The sequence below is a fragment of the Dipteris shenzhenensis genome, chromosome 27, assembly GCF_047967505.1.
Source record: "Dipteris shenzhenensis isolate YYH24624 ecotype China chromosome 27, Dip_SZ_1.0, whole genome shotgun sequence".
Classification (NCBI taxonomy): Eukaryota; Viridiplantae; Streptophyta; class Polypodiopsida; order Gleicheniales; family Dipteridaceae; genus Dipteris; species Dipteris shenzhenensis.
The window spans coordinates 42987462-43005447 of record NC_141622.1 but is presented as its reverse complement, the minus strand read 5'-3'; positions in this window follow the sequence as shown (position 1 = coordinate 43005447).

Below are 17986 nucleotides of genomic sequence, written 5' to 3'. Positions count from 1 at the left end.
GTGGAATGCTTTGTAGAAGATAGGGTAAACCTAATCTACAGAGAAATGGGAATCATTGGATGAAATCCACTAGTCAAAATCCTCTCTAGGGGAAGCCATGTGTGCAGAAGGATGCTCTTGAAGATGAAAGAGGAGGTTGTGGAAAGCAAGGTTACTCAAGAGTGGGAAAATGACAATGTGAAAATGACCTTATAAGTGTACTTTATAAAAGGGGCATTTCCCTTTTTAAAAAAATTAATTAATTTTTTAAAATCTTGATTGTTTTTACTTTGGAAAATCTCTCTCTCTCTCTCTCTCTCCACCTCTCCATCAAAGGCATAGAAAGGGAGAGGGAGAAGGAAGGAGAAAGGAGGATGGAGAAGAAGGTAGAGTATGGAGGAGAGGACAAAGGAGAGGGGGAGGGGCATGGAGCTTAGGCTAATTGAGTGAGGGGATTAGAACTTAGATTGATGGCGTTAATTTAACATCCCCTAAACAACTAATCAATTGATTTTTTTAAAAGTAGAGATAGTATGTCCCCTTGACCTACTTGGGTAAAACGTTATGTCAGCAACATACTTCTTGTTCAGGTCACAACTTTATGTGCATAGTACTAGTAAACATATTTTGTGCATTTACTAGTACTATGCGATTTGGGATCCAAAAAAGTATTCTATTCTACTTAAGTAGATTGGAGTTTTGAAAACCTAATCAACCTCCACTTTGATGGACGTTCTCTATCATGTGGGGAGTGCTAGGAAAGTGAACGAGACAACCATTATGTTTGTGAAATTGAAGGAAGAAAAATAACATCATCCATGTCATCATAGGCTATTATTTAACATGCCTCAATGATGAAAAATTTCATGTTGCCAAAAAGAAAACTCATAGCTCATGTAACAATGCCTTTTTCATGTAATTATTGGGCTTAAGTTTTGAGAAGGAGAGGTCTTTGGCCATTGCTACCTCAATAATAAAAGAAATACAACTAACATTTGATGAGAGACCATGTGGTGCATCTGATTCCATGGTTTCTATTAAGCTCTGGTTTATAGGAGCCTCAAAGCTGATTGACTCAGTAGAAAGGAACTCACATGGAAGCCAACATGGAAACAGTGAAAGATTCAACGATGCCATGAGACTGGTGAGATGGTGAGTCTCCAATAGTAGCCACTAGTGTAATGCTATCCACCTTGTTAGATAGGAATAGAATTAGAAGACGGTGAGACCACCTTTGATTGAGTCGATGAAGCTTCGACTTCGTGGTAGAGGTGAGATTAGGGAGGGAGTCTTTAGAGACTTCTTTTGAGACGATGAGTTTCATGAGGTAGCATAGAACTAGGAAGGCCAGTAAAGTCTATTGGCACCTAGAGCTTTTAGCCAAATCGAGGCAAGGGAAGGTGAGATCAAGTCTGAGTGGAATTGTCAAGGAATTGTACATCCATAAACTATTGTAATGGAAAGATTACTTCTATAGTACAATAAATGCTTGCTCCTTTATATTGTCTTTATCTATTAAAGTACTTTTATACCTATCTTCATACAATTTGGATACACATTGTGTCGCCCTTTGTTAGTTACATCGATGTTTAATTCTAATTGTTCCCATGTTTAGTCGGAAACCTTGCATCACAACCCACTATTTCAAGAGAGGGAATCTTCTCTTATGAACATAGTTGCATTGAGATCTAGTTAACCAGTCAACTTGGTTGATAGGGAAAAGACTATCAACATTTGGCAATCTTGCTAGGGAGTGGCGCTAAAAGTGATGAGTTGGAAATTGAGTGGAATGAGAATAGGACTCGATAGAACTGAATGCACAGATTACACCAAATGCAATCTATGCTAACCCGAGTCATGGTACAACAATTACTCGGTTTAGAAAACTACTATAAAAGGTTTCTCTCGGGACAATCTCAAGCTTTCAACTCTTGCAACCTTGTTGTTTGAAGTCTGGTGTCTAGATTGAGGAGTGCTCTTAGTAAGCATTTGTGTCATTCAATCATTACAAGGATGTCTGATAAGCGCTTGGCAAGGAGAGAAAGGTACATGGCAAGATGAGAAGAGTATTTGTAGAGAGGCCAAAGAGGGTGGCAAAATATGGAAGACCAAGAAGTTGCTATGAATTTAAAGCTAGTACAAGATGAAAAATGGAACCAAGAAGAGAATCTAGGGAACCACAGAGATGCGGGATACACAGACTCGACTGCATGTAGAGAGGAGTCATTATAGGATACCAACAGACATTAGAATTGAGCCAAGTCCAAATGTATGTCCAAGATAGCCTAAACCCTTCAATAGAGAGGCAAATTTTAGGCTCTAGCAAGAAGATTCTGATCAAACATCCCTAGAGATTATCCACTCTGAGGAATCCAATAGGTCATAATGTAGACAGAGCTATGAGCACAGTTATCCAAGATGACAATACAAATCCACTTCTAAGGCTAGACATACTTCTAGTTGGGAATGACAAAGGAGGCCCATGCATGTATGAAGGAAAGGGGACTAAACATAGTCATAGCTGAGCCTCTAATTAAGACTCGAATATTTATAGAAGCAAGGCTTCATGATGCTAGTCATCACTGTTGGGACAAGGAACACCATCAAGGAATCCAATGTCGAGTCCTATACTAGTACAGGGGTACATCCATACCCGTTATCAATAATGACTAAGGCTAGAAATGCCAAAGGTTCCAAGATGGAAGGCAGGTGCCATTATTTTTAACTACCAAGGGATGCTGCCATGAGCACATCCAAATAGGAGAATGTCACCATGAAGAGAGCCATAAAGACGATGAAAAAGCTGAGGAAGCACCCAAAAAACCAAGTTGCCTACTGTTAAGGTCAAATCGACTACTCCAATCAAAGTTAAATTCCAGGATTTTAAGGGGACTAAAGACAAAGATGCTTACAGCCAGTTGTAGAGTTTCTTGCAAGTTTGTCATATGAACAATGTTGTAAAAAAGGAGGAATACATAAAGTATTTTCCGTGTACACTTACTAAGATAGCTCAACACTAGTTCAATTGATTTCCCATTGGTTATTTTAAGGATTGTCAGCAAATGTTCGAGACTTTTCTTAAAATATTCCAACAAGAGATCAATGAGGAGGATGTTCACATTAAAATCAGTGACCCGAAGTAGAAGAAACATGAATCTATCGGATATTTTATGCTCAGATAGCAATATTTGATCAATCAACTTAGCACAACTCTAGATGACAAGTCATTGCAAGCTTGATTGATTACAAGATGCACTCAAATTAATCTAGACATGACAAGTCATTGCAAGCTTGATTGATTGCAAGATGCACTCAAATTAATTCCAATCCTTGGAGATAGTCAAGCCAACAAAAACATTTGAAGAATTGTTGAACTACGCTATTGCATTGGAAAAAAGTGCACACTCCAAAACAACACTAAAAAGAAGATTGAAGCAAGTAATGATGATGATGCCTTGACCAAGCTTGATAATTTGAAATTGACTGTGAAAAATCCTTGAAAGAAATGGGCTTCTAGGAAAGATGACTTAGGAACAAAATGGGTGCAGCAAGTGCTCCAAGTAAGGACATGCGAAAAATGATAGTAGGATAAAATACTATGGGAGTTGTTCTAAATGTGTGTATGATGAGTCTACTTGTTGCTAGTATGCTAAAAAGAAGACACCAAAAGTGAATCAAGTTGAGCCTGAGTCCATAAGTAAGGAAGCACGACCGCCAAAACCCAATCAAGGTAAGGATAAGGGAAAAAGTGGGAAAGATAAGAATTAAGGTCCTTCATAGAGTTATTGTTACTTTTGTAATGGTAACCACATCAAGGCTAAGTGCATGTTGTGGCAAGAGAATTAAAACTACTTCAAAAAAACATGGAAAGATGAGAAGTTGACCTTGGGTGCTAGGAAATATTAGCAAAACTTCCAAGTTCGATTGATGCACATGCAGTAATGCGTTTGCGACAATAGGTCACCAATGAGGATGGATCAGCCTCTCCTATGAGTGACTTAATTGGAAGACCCAAAAGTGGATTGCCTCATGGATAACTTGGAAATTGAAGGAAATGGCTCTAGTTGTGGACTTACCTTTAGCTTTTGAGTAAGGTGCCACCAATAGATAACTTGGATGAGGCTTGTACAAGTCAGTCTTAGATATTATTGACTTTAGAAGGGGATTCTAGTCTAGAAATGGAAAAATCGTGGGATATTTTCTAGCAAATCAAAGTGAACCTTATAATAGTAGAATTACTCAAAATTTCACCTTAATGTAGAGAATTTTTGTTGCAACAACTTCAAGCTAAAGAAACACCTATTAAGTCCATGGATTCACTACTTACTATTCAGATAATTGATACTCCAATGGTGGATGATGAAGTACTAGTGATTACTCTCTAAACGAAAAAGCAAAAGGTCTTAAGAGTTATTGTGGATGGTCGTTCTAGAGTCAACATCATATCTATAGATGTGGTAAATATTCTATATTTAAAGTGCATGAAACCCTCTCCATTCCAAGTTCAAATGGTAGATCAAAGACCTATGGGACCCATAGGTATGCTTTCTGATGTTGTTCTTATTATTGGTGGTAATCATTGCACAGTAAGTTGATTGGTCATTCCAATGGAAGAAAATTCCTATTCCTTATTGTTGGATAGACTGTGGTTTGAAAAGTGCCAAGGTGTTACATGATTAGAGAACCGAGTTAATGACAATAAAAATTAGAGATAAGGAAATATAAATTACAACCAATCCAAGTAAGGTGCCTAAAAGTTATAGGCCTCAAGATCTTGAAGTCAAGGACCAGTTTCCACAAAATGTTGAAACTCAACTTACAGAGCTTTGGATTTTATTAGTGGGAGAGCTTGAGATGTTCTAGATACCTGCTGACCTAAAACAAAAAATTAAGGAAGATAAGATTATGCACTTTAACACTTATACCCTAGTCATTTCACTGAAGATTTCATTGAAGAAAGGGAAATTGTTGAGCCCCATCTTACAATCACTTGGTTGGTTCTGAAAAGTTTCTCCCAAAGCCAACTCAAGAATTGAATTTGGGATCAGATTAGGAATCCAAAATAGTGTTCATTAGTGCTTATGTGGTTCATTATTATGTGAAGGAAGTCAAGAATCTATTCATGTAGTATAAGCATGACTTTGCTTGGAGCTATATAGACTGAAGGGGTGCTTGCAAAACTTTTCTAGCATAGAATTCCCTTAGTACACAATGCTAAACCTAATAGGAAATAGAGGTATAAAATGAACCCAACATATGCCAAACAAGGTAAGGCCAAGGTGGATAAACTCATCCCAACAAGTTTCATCTACTCTATTGATAGAAGTGATTGGTTTTTTCCTATTGTGGTAGTTCCTAATAAAAATGGGAAACTTTGAGTTTGTGTGGATTATAGGAAGCTCGCTTAGATTGTACCCAATGCTTTTCCTATCACATTCATAGTTGGTATACTTGATCAGGTTGTAGGACCTGAGATGTACTCATTCTTGGATGGCTAAAATTAGACTTCTATTGTACCAAAAGATCTACCTTTATCACCAAATGGGGTGTGTATGCCACTAAAGTTATGGCCTTTGAACTAAAAATGCTCCAACTGCTTGACCGAGTTTAATTCCATTTATTTGGATGATTTTTGTGTCTACTCAGTTGTTTCTAATCATTTAAAATATTTGAGTAAGGTCTTTGATAGGTATAGACAAGTTGGTATTTCATTAAATCTAGCAAAGAGTGTTTTTCGTGTTTGAGTTGGTGTCCTACTGGTCATGTGATACCAAAGGATGGAATAATAAATGAACCTTAAAAATTTAAAGCTACAAAATCCATGGCTAAACCAACAAATTCAACTCAATTATGGTCTTTTGTTGTGTCTATTAGTTTCTATAGGCATCTCATTGGCAAAACATTATACTTAGAGGAATTTGCCACGTGTATAGTGTTGGATTTTATCATATAAGTATTACCATATCCCGCACGAAGATGCAAGGGGTAATCCATCTTCTTATGTTTGTCTTTTGAAATATATCGGATGGGTAAGAGGTTTGGAACCTACGCATGCAGTAGCACATACGGCCTTTGTCCATTTGGATCCAAAGAGGGAACCATATTTTCCAGTTGTGAGAATGTGTGGCACCAGTGGTACACATCCATGACTTGGTATCTATTATTGGTTCGAAATCAATCACTAACCCAATGTCATTCTAGCACAAAATGGCTTCCCTAAGTCTTATGGCACTAGATGGAAAGCCAAGTGATGCTACATGACAAAGTGGGTGAAGGACACCAACTCTTAGTGGTTGTGATTGGCTCAAATGCTAAGAAAAGCATCATTATGTAATTGACAAAGAGTCACACTAGCAAACCATACAAAGTTATTGCACCTACCCTTCTAGCAAGGGAGTTCCAAACCATTGTAAATGTGGTGGGTAGTACCCGATGCAAATGTCAGATACTAGTCTTGTATATAGCCCACAGTGGCTTGTATGTGTTCCAATCTATGATTGTACTTTGTCCCATAGACTCGTGAGGTCTTCCAAGGATGTTAATAATTCTTTCTTCCTTTTTTCCTTCCCCACCCTTTGTTCCCTCATTGCTCTCTCTCTCTCTCTCTCTCTCTCTCTCTCTCTCTCTCGCTTGCTCACTCCCTCCCTCCCTCCCCCTCTCTCCCTTTGTCTCTTTCTCTCCCTTTGCTTCTCTATTTGTTCTCTTTCTCTCTATTGTTTCTTTCTCATGGCTTCCGTAGGAAGAGAAGGATATTCTCCGTATGCTGGGTTCCGAGGCTTTTTGTCACCTATAGATATATCGGTGTGGTTGTTTTGTAGTATAAGTGTAGCTTAGGACCTCAGGTCATATTCTAGTGAGAGACATAGGCTTAAGTGTGGTAAGCAAACATAGTGCATGCATGTGTGAAAGGGACGTGCATCATCATGATTGGGATAATGAAGGCTTTCAGCTTCATTGGGGGTTGAAGGATTTAGGAGCCATTTGAGGGTTAAAGGGAGGCATTTGAGGGTTAGAGGGAGGTTCAAGGTTTAGAAGGAGGTTTAGGGTTTAGAAGAAGGTTCCAAGGTTTAGAAGGACTTCCAGGGTTTAGTTGAGTTTCATGGTTTAGAAGGAGGATCTAAGGTTCAGGGTAGAGTACATGGTGGAGAACTCGTCTCCCTCGTAGATCATGGAGGTCAAGGGTTGAGGGAGTAAGGGTTTAGGGGGAGCATAGGAGTGGAGAGGAAGAAGGTGTGTAAGAGTAGAAGGGAGGAGGAGGAGGGAGGAGAAGGGAGGAGGAGAGGGTGGAGAAGGGAGGAGGAGGAGGGAGGAGAAGGGAGGAAGGAGGAGGAGTAGGGAGGAGCAGGGAGAAGGAGAGGGAGGACGAGAGGGAGGATAAGCGAGGAGGAGGAGGGAGAAGGGAGGAGGAGGAGGAGGAGGAAGAGGAGGAGGAGGAGGGAGGAGGAGAGGGAGAGGATGGGTTGCAAGGTTGGAGGAGAGGGGAGAAGGAGTTGCAAGGTTAGGACATGCTTTTGGACATGGAGTGCAAGGAAGCATGGACACTTGGAGACAATTGCTTGAAATACCAAAGTAGAACTCAACACAATGCCCCAAAGAGTATGGGCTTCATTTTATTATGGGGTATTTATACAAGTTGGAGAGCTTCTCTCTCTACATGTAGGAATTGTAAAGCATTATCTCTCTACATGTAGAACTTGCATGTAGGAGTTGCAAGTTGCATGTATGAGAGTTGCATGTTGCATGTACAAGTTGCATATAGAACTCGCATGTAGAACATGCATGTAGGAGTTGCATGTAGGGCTTGTATGTAGAACATGCATGTAGGACTTGCATATAGAACATGCATCTAGGAGTTGCATGTAGGACTTGCATGTAGAACATGCCTGTAGGAATTGGATGTAGAAACTGCATGTAGGAATCATATGTAGAACTTGAATGTAGAACATGGCAAGCTATATTCCTAAGAGGGATTATTCCTAGCCTTATGCAAGTACAAGAAGAGCTTTGCTGCTTCTTTACACACACATTCTGTCCCAGCTAAGTCCATGTTGGCATAGAGACAACATACTCCTTACACACACATTTTGTCCGAGCTAAGTCCAAGTTGGCATAGAGACAACATACTCCCTGATCCATTTTATTACCTATCCTTGGGTTATGGCTCATTTTGATTTTGGAGTTGGGATGCCATGTGTGTAGCCCAGTTGTGCTGTTGTTGAGCTTGTGGCATGCCAGTCACTCCTACTATAATGATTTTGTACCATACAATTTTCGGTTTGTAGTCAGGAAGAGGTAGATAGCTATGAATTTTGGAGGGGATCTCATTGCTGAGGTTGTGAACTCTATTGTCAAATCTTCTTGGCAAGAGGTTTGGCGGGGGTCTCGTTTGCTGAGGCTAGCATTTCTTGTTTTCTTGCATTCATGTTGGATGCAATTGCACCCAGATCATTGAACTTTTAGATCAGTTTGTATGCAAGTGTGATATTTGTGCATTTAGGAGACAACTGTGATGTTTGGTGGGGGTCTTATCATGGTTGCTCTAGACTCTTTTGCCAATTCATCTTGAGCTTTGGCATAGCTTCTTGCCCTTCTTGTGAATTCATTGCATGCTCTGAGAGTATGGAATGAAAGTGTGTGATGAAAGTGTGTGATAGTATTATTGATGCAATCTATTATGTTCCTATGCAAAATCGTGTGAGTGCACATGACCTATCGATTAGGTAGGGACTAACTATATGCTTATTTGTGGGATTTCATAGGGCAACTAAGACTCAATCATCCCTAAGTGGAAATTGATTAGGTCTTCCTAAATGGGCAAAAACGTGCATATGCCAATGAGTGTGTGTGTAACAATCTAGTGCAAACTATATGTGCAAAAACGTGCATATGCTAGACTCTAGTGAGTGCACGTGTAATAATCTAGTGCTAACTATTGAAGACTTGGGGTTCCCAAAACTCCATTATTGTTGGGGTTGGCTTGCATGTTGATGTAGTATTGCTTCAATTGGCTCCCGTTTATGGTTGTGTTAAATTGGACTCCATCCAATGTTTATAGCAGCATAGCTCCGATGGGATTCTTTTTTCTTACTTGATAAGATCCTTGACCTGGACACTTGAGTTTTCCCTTGTGGAATTTGGCATTGTATATCAAGACCAAGTCACCTTCCTTGATGTCTTTGGCTTTAAGATTCTTGTCAAACAATGCCTTTCTTTTGTGTTTTTCTATTGTCATGGCATGGTAGGCAACTAATCTATCCTCTATATGTTTCTCCAATTGATAGAGTATTTCTTTTAGGGATGCATGATCTCCCATGCATTCCTGTACTGCTATGCACTAGCTTGGTATTACAAATTTGAGTGGGACCACAGCTTCAAGGCTGAGCACCAATTGAAAAGGTGTATTCCCTATACTGACCTTGAGTGTGCTTTGGTATGCCCATAAGGCTGCATTTAGTTTCTCTTCCCAATCAGAATGTTGTGGTTCTACTACATTGGTGAGGATAATGCATAATATTTTGTTGGTGGATTCGGCCTGTCCATTCCCTTGGGGTTAGTAGGGTGTGATTTTTCTATGGATTACCATAAAGCCAGACAAGAGTTCTTGGATAACTTCATTAACAAAATGTGTGCCTCTATCCAACACAATTTCAATGGGACATCCGAATCGGATGATCACATTATCATATAAGAATCTTGCTATGCTTCTGGCGTCTACCTTTCTGACTACTTTAGCTTCAGCCCATTTGGCAAAGTAATAAGTGGCCACAATGATGTAGTGTGCATGTGTTCCCTTTGCTGTTGGATGGATGGGTCCCACAAAATCAATCCCCCATTTTTTAAATGGTTTTTGTGCAACAACGGTTGTTAGGGGATTTAAGTCCTTGCATTGTGGTTTAGTAGTCCATTGGCATACATCACAGCTTTTGACATATTCATAGGCATCTACCCAAAGTGTTGGCCACTAGTAGCTTGTGAGGAGGACTTTTCTTGCTATGGCTTTCCCTTGGAATTGTCCTTCTGCAAAGCCTTCATGGAATTCACTAAGGATTGGCATGATCTCATGAGGTATTACACATCTTCTTAAAACCTAGTCCTTGCCCATCTTGTATAAATGTCCTGCAATCAAAATAGTGTACAGATTCACATACTTCTGGTGGTGCACCCATGCTGTCAACCTATATTGAAGGACTTGAGCTCCTTGATTTGTAGTCTGGATGGGTGTGATATTTCAAACTTTTGACACGTGTTACAACTTGAAGCCATGTAAAGGTAAGTGATCAAAGAGGTTGCCATTGAATGTAAGTGATCACCTTTAGTAATTGATCCCATGCAGGGTGTAGATTCCCAAGTCAAGTTCATGCACCTTGTTCAATAGATTTGGATGGTTCAATAGATGTCAAACATTGGTTGGTCAAGAGGCATTTGTTGCTTGTTGCCAATTTTGCAAGGTTAACCTCGCATAGGTCTGTGTGGGTTTCAAAGCTGGCTACCCATATTTGATTATAGCATTTATCAGAAGTTGGAATTGTGAGCTTGCAAATTTGATGATTGAGAATATTGAACCGTTTACTTAGCCAAGGTGATATTTCTTATGTTGTTGTGAAGTACCTAATGAGACCTGCACACAATTCTAAAATAGCATCTATCTGAAATAGTGTGGCATCTAGCAAGTCATCTTCTACTCTAGTGGCTTCTTCTCCCGACTTGACACGAGACATGTGATCGACAATGTAGTGTTGGGCACCTTTGTGGACCACTATTTTGAAGTTCAATTCTTGAAGCAAGAGGATCCATCTGGTTATTCTTCCTGTTGTACATGGATGGTTCACAAGATAAAGCAATGCTTGATGGTCGGTGTAGAAGACAAAATCATTTGCCAATAGATAGTGTCAAAACTTCTTACCACTATACACCATTGCAAGGGCTTCTCTTTCTATGGTGGTATAGTTGATCTCTGCATCATTGAGTTGTCAACTGGCAAAGTAGAATGGGTAGTCATTCTTATGTTCACCAGGTTGGCAAAGCACACTCCCAATTGCATACTTGGATCCATTAGTATGAACATGAAAATCAATATCCCAATTGGGAGATATAAGGATGGGTGTTGTGATTAGGCACCACTTTAAAAGCTCAAAGGCTTGGTTGCACTCTTCTGTCCATAAGAATTCCACTAATAATTTGTAAAGTATTCTAGCTATCATGGCATACCACAAGCTAAATCTTCTATAATAGTTGGCATGTCCCATAAAGACTTGTACGCCTTTGAAATTTGTAGGAGGAGGCAACTCCATGATGATTTTGATTTTGTCCAGGTCAATTGCAATCTCATGTTGAGAAATGATGTGTCCCAAAACAACTCTGTGGGTGACCATGAACTGGCATTTTGTTGGATTTAGGGAGATGTCATACTCCCTGCATTTGATTAGAATTGCTTCAAGACATTTCAAGTGGTCTTTTTTGTTCGAGTGGATGCACAAATCATCCAAGGACACCTGTAGAAACTTATTTAAAAATGACTTGAAAGCTATCAACATGACTCTTTGGAATGTGGCCGGGGCATTACAAAGGCCGAATGGCATGACTATATAAGCAAATATACCCCTTTTTGTTGCAAATGCTATTTTTGATTAGTTTCCAGGATCAATTCATACTTGGTTATAGCCACTGACGCCATCCAAGAAGCTATATATCTCTGATCCTGCAGCCTTTTCCAACACTAGTTTTGTTAAGGGTAAGGGATAGTGATCCTTGATTGTGGTGGCATTCACATTCTTTAAGTTAATGCATATTCTTATCTTCTTGTTGCATTTAGGGACGATGATGATGGGTGAAACCCAATCAGTGTGCTCTATCTCATAGATGAATCTGGCATCTAAGAGCTTTTCGAGTTCATCACAGACCATGGTGCCATATTTTGGATTTGTTCGATAAGGTCCACATACCTTAGGGTGGGCACCTTCCCTAATAGGTATCATGTGTACTGCCAATTCTGGTGAAATTCCCCTCATTTCCTTATATGACCATGCTAGGTAGTCTCAATATTCCATCAGGAGTGCTTTGAGCATTGTTTCATCTTCCTATGTAAGTTGTTTCCTAATGAATACCAATTTTTCTTCCTCCCCTTCAAGGGCAAGGTTTATTGTGTGAGTTTTGTCTGATCCTTATAGATTGGAGTCTCTCTAATGCTATCGGTTTCTTGAACTTCAGATTCTCTTAGTGGTCTTGGCATTGCTATGGGGACACTACCACTTGTGTAGTTCTTGAAGTACTCTGGCACGTCTCGAAGATCAACCTGTGATGGTGTTGAACTAGCCTGACATGTGCTATAGGTACTGGGTGGCATAGTATCATTAACTAATTTTTGAGGCTCTTGTGGACTTTCTTTTTTTGAATTCTCTTTATCGAGCTTCATTCGCACATGTGGCTTATACTTTCAAAACTTCTTACGTTGGGAACTGTGGGGTACTTTTCCATTGGTAAAGTATTCCCAAAGTAAAAGTTCATTTGCTATGCATACTCCTTCAAGTCCATAAGGGGACCATTCAAGAGGAAGTGGCTCAGATTTTGAGGGAGCTGGCTTGGTAAGATGCAATTCGACGATGCTAGTTTGGACTCATTCAAACTCATTGAAGTGTTCGGCCTTGGCTTTATGGCAATATCCTCCTTCAACTTTCTTTCGGGATCTTTTGCTATTATTCAACTTTAGAGTTTCAACTTTAGAAAGTTCGACCACCATTAGGACATGGAGAATGGCTGTGTCATTGTCAAAGACATGATCTTTAAATTGAGCATTATTAGCCTCAATTTCAAGGTCCCAAGGAAAATCTGAGTCCTTATTGGAATGAATAGCTTCTTCAAGTTCCCTATTCAATTCAAGATCCACAATAAATAATGGCACCTCTAGATCAATTGGTTCTTCATGTGTGAGTGGAGGATTTACTTGCATGACCTTAGCATCAATTTGCAAGAAGATGGGATCTAGTGAATGGCAATTGTCAATGGTTGCCAATGCTTGGATCAAATTATTGACATTGCTTTGTGTATCACCCGCTATGGCATGTTGTTGCAAGGGGCTAATTTTCTTAAGATCGTTATTGAAGAGGTTTCATCCAATGCTCTAGGCATGACTAGTTTTATTGCTCCTATCCCCACATTGACTCTTACTAAGGTGTCGTGATTTTGGATTGTTAGTCTATCTATTCCCCAATCATGGAGGAATGATGCTTCATGCAACCAACAAGGACGTCCAAGTAGATTTGATAGGATTTATTGGGGAGATCCAAGATTGTGAATTGAAGAGAAAAGCGAACTCCTACGACTTTTGTTGACACGCCATTCACTATTCCCAAGGGCTTTGCACGTGAATCATTGGCAAGGTGTATGTTTAAATTAGCGTTTTGCATTGGTGGGAGACCCCCTTCATCATAGAGCTCCTTGGATAGGACATTTACACCTACTCCACCATCTATTATGGGTTGGACTTCATCATATGCCTTATGGATCAAAGACATAGTGATGTTGCGTATGTAATCTCTCTCACCCATCTGCATAGGGATATCTTCTATGTCTGTGAAGATAGTGGGCGAGAGGGAAGGAGTCTCACTTGCAGCTTTCTCACATACACAATGGGGGAATACACACAAAGGTGGAGGCTGAAAACAGTTTTCTCTTCTTAGTTGTGAAAGCCAAAAGAACTCAAGTACAAAGAAATAGAAGAACCCTATATGTGGGTCTCAAACCAAACTCAACTAACTAAGGTGGCATACTAACTGAGCCACAAACTAGAGTAGATAAGGATAGCTGTCATCTACCTAATATTCGTGGGTGGTGTACCAACCGCGTTTGCAGCTAACAAGTCGGTGACATAAATGCACAACGGTCACCCTGGCATATCGCGAGTGGAGCTCGATATCTCAACACTCCCCCTCGAGCTCAATCCCAATTCTTGCACACCAAACAAGTCTCTGAACTTGTGCAACTTCTCTGCGCCCAATGCCTTTGTGAATATGTCAGCTACTCACTATCACCTGTGATGATCAAGTCATCAACATAAATGACAAGCAGCATAATACCTTTCTCTGTTTTTCTCACATAGAGTGAGAAATCTGCCTTGGAAATCTGAAAGCCAATAGTGACAAGATACTATCCTATCTTGTCAGACCATGCTCTAGGTGCTTGCTTCAAGCCATACAAGGGTTTCTTCAACCTACAAACAAACTCAGGATGAAGAGCATGAACATAACCTGGTGGCTGCTCCATAAAGACCTCTTCTTGCAAATCACCATGCAAGAAGGAATTCTTTACATCCATCTGATGTAAAGACCATCCCTTTGATGCAGCCATAGAAATGACTGCTCTTATAGTTGCCATCCTTGCAACCGGAGTGAATGTTTCTTCATAATCAATGCCATATGTCTGTGCATACCCCTTGACAACTAATCTTGCCTTGTATCTGTTCACAGAACCATCTGCATTGTGCTTCACCTTATAAACCCACTTACAGCCAATTGCATTCTTGTTTTTAGGCAAAGGCACTAATTCCCATGTAGCATTTGCTTCCAAGGCATCCATTTCTTCATCCATGGCTTTCTCCCATTTTTCATTTCCCATGGCTTGGTCAAAAGAAGTGGGTTCTGGTTCTTGTATCACTTTGACCATATAGGCATAGTGAATGGCTATAAATCCATCACATTTCAGCCTATCCACAGGATACCTAACCCTAGTAGACCTGCACAAAATAGGCTCACTTCCAGGTGCTCTCAAAACATCCTTGGTCTTCCTTACACCAGGTGTAACAATAGAAGAATACCCAACTCATCATCAATGCTCCGTTCTGAGCCACTGGATTCACCATCCACATAAGAGTGACTTGCATTCACATCAAACATGGGCTGATCTACCTTCTCTTTTCCTTTTCGTGATACTTGCGTACCACTATCTGCATTGCTTTGAGGAGATTCTCCTGATCTCAATCTTCCTGTCCATGGCGAAGTATGTGAACCACTGCTAGAGGACACTACAGGTCCACTGATATTTTATGATTGCTGCTGTGAATTCTGTGCAACATTACCATTTTGTGCATCTACATCAATCATCACATTTACTGGTTTATACCAGCTGCTCATCTCATCAAAGAAAACATCTCTGCTCACTGTAAACTTACGAGTAGAAGGGTTATATCATCTATACCCTTTCTACTGCAGAGAATAACCAATAAAGACGCACTTCTCAGCTTTTGGATCCAACTTGGACCTCAACTCATCTGGCACATGGACATAGGCAATGCAACCGAAAATTTTCAAATGAGAAATGTTTGGTTTTCTACCAGTATACATCTCCTTTGGTATCATGCCATGTATTGCTGCAGTGGGAGTCCTGTTCATTATGTAAACTGCTGTAGCAAGTGCTTCAGCTCAATAATAATCTGGTAGATCTTTTTCATTTAGCATGGCCCGAGATACCTCTCCAATATGCCTGTTTTTCCTTTCTGCAAGTCCATTTTTCTGTGGGGTATGACTGCATGAATATTGCTGCTTTATGCCATGCTCCTGCAGGAACCTTGCAAACTCATTTGAGAGGTACTCTCCCCCTCCATTTGACCTTAGGCATTTTATTTGCAGTCCTGTTTCTTTTTCAACTATAGCTTTAAAAGCTTTGAAGTGCCCAAACACTTCACTTTTCTTTTTCATAAAATACACCCAAACTTTTCTGCTGAAGTCATCAATAAAAGTGACAAAATAGTGGCAGCCTCCAATAGATGTAGCTTTAGTAGTCCACACTTCAGAGTGGATTAATTCCAATGGCTTTTTACTCTCTTGAACATGCCTAGGAAATGGTTTCCTTGCCTATTTTCCAAATTGACAGGCTTCACAAACCTTATGCATTTCTGCAACCTTGAATTGAGGCAATCCTGCAACAATATTTTGGGCTTGCATTGATTTAAGTCCCTGTATATTAACATGACCAATGCGTTTATGCCAGATATCAATATCTGCAACTACACCAGTCCCAAGTGCAAACATTGCTGCACTCAATTCAGGCATGTCCACATCCAACATAAAGATCCTGCCCTTCTTCTTTCCTTTTGCTATCAAGTGACCGTTATTTTTCATATCCTCAACAAAGCATCCATGAGGATTAAATCTGACTTGCAAGCCCTGCTCAACCATTTGACCAACAGAAACCAAGTTCTTGGTGATGTTCGGGACATGAAATACATCGGACAGGTATTTCTTTTTCCCATCCTACATAGACAAAGGAATTTTACCAATCTGCACAATAGGATGTGCAGTATCATCACCAGTCTCCACAAATCCTGGTTTTTCCATTTTCCTTGCATCCTGCATCCATTCTGCATGACCTCTCATGTGGTTTGAAGCACTTGAGTCAACATACCACACATCATTTCGTTCTTCTGTACTTGTCACAGAATTGGTCATATGCTGCACCATAAATAGATGCTCATTTCTGTCATCACCCTGTCTACTGGAAGATGCATAATTGCCTTGTTGCAATTTTCCATTCATAATGTCATTCTGCTTTTTGTAGCAGTCCTTAGCCATATGACCCATTTTACCACAGTAGTAGCATTCAACATTGCTGTTTGCATTTTGGCCTCTCTGCCATCCACCACGGCCTCTTTGGCTCCCCCTGCCACCACGGGCTCCCCCTGCCTCTAGAGTAACCACGTCCTCCTACATAGGACTGGTTTTCTTGAGTTTGCTGCATATTCTGATTTCTACCACGACCTGTAGATCGGCCTCCTCTACCTCTACCTCTACCTCTACCTCTTCCAGCATTTGAGTAGAAGACAGTTTCTTTTGAAGTTTCTCTTGAAGAAGATACACCCCCATTTCTCTGCTCTTCAGAAATTAGAAGAGCAAACAACTCTTCAAAATCAGGAAATTTTTCACGGATAGCAATGGATGTCCGGAACTGTGCATAATCCTTTCCTAGACCATTCAAAGTCACAGAAACTAGATCATCATCTTCCACTGGCGACCCAATGGAAGCAAGTGCATCTATAATTTTCTTCACCTTCATGTGGTAGTCATTTATGCTCAAATTTTCTCGCTACACATTGTGCAACTCCTGTTTGAGCTGCATTTTCCTAGCTTGCGTATTTGTGCTGTACATTTTTGCCAAAGTATCCCATGCCTCCTTTAGCATACTTGCATCCTGAATATGCACAATCATAGAGTCCGAAATACTGATAGACAGCCAGTACATAACTTTTCTAGCTCTCTCATGCCATCCTTTAAATGCCTGCATTTCCTGTTGATTGGGAACATTAGGAAGAACAGGTTCTTCTTCATTTCCTGTAATGAACTCCCAATAGCCTTTTCCCATAAGGAAATTCGTCATTCTAAACTTCCATGCCTGGAAGTTGTTCTTGTCAATCTTTTCAGTGACAATTTGTGAAAGAGAATCAGATGCCATTACAGAAAACTACAAAATATTCTGTCACTACGAAAAGACAGCTTTTACCTCACATGGGCAGATCTGCAAAACTGACAAAAGTGGTATTTGACCATACAGTCACTTTCCTAGTGACGATTTTGCATCAACAGGCAACAAGCATGATTCTGCAACTCCCAATATCTCTGCACACAGGCATACGATGCAATTTCTGTGGCAACTTTTCACCGACTAGCCGAGCAGTGGTCGCACAGCAAAAACAGGGCCTTTTTCATGAGTGCCTGCGAAGAAATTCCGCCTTCAAAACAAGCCCCGAAATGGCCTGGAATCAGAAAAATAAAGTCACACTGCCACACCATGAAGGGCGTCTCAATCTGAGACAATGCACTCTTGCACTTCTGGCTGTGCTACCTGCAGAGATTTGCTCCCAAACTCGAAATGGGAAAGCAACACTGGTCCTCTTACCAGGACACCACGATCTTGGTTTGCTTTCTTGAGATCCTTACCATGAACAAGGCTCTGATACCATGTGAAGATAGTGGGAGAGAGGGAAGGAGTCTCACTTGCGGCTTTCTCACATACACAATGG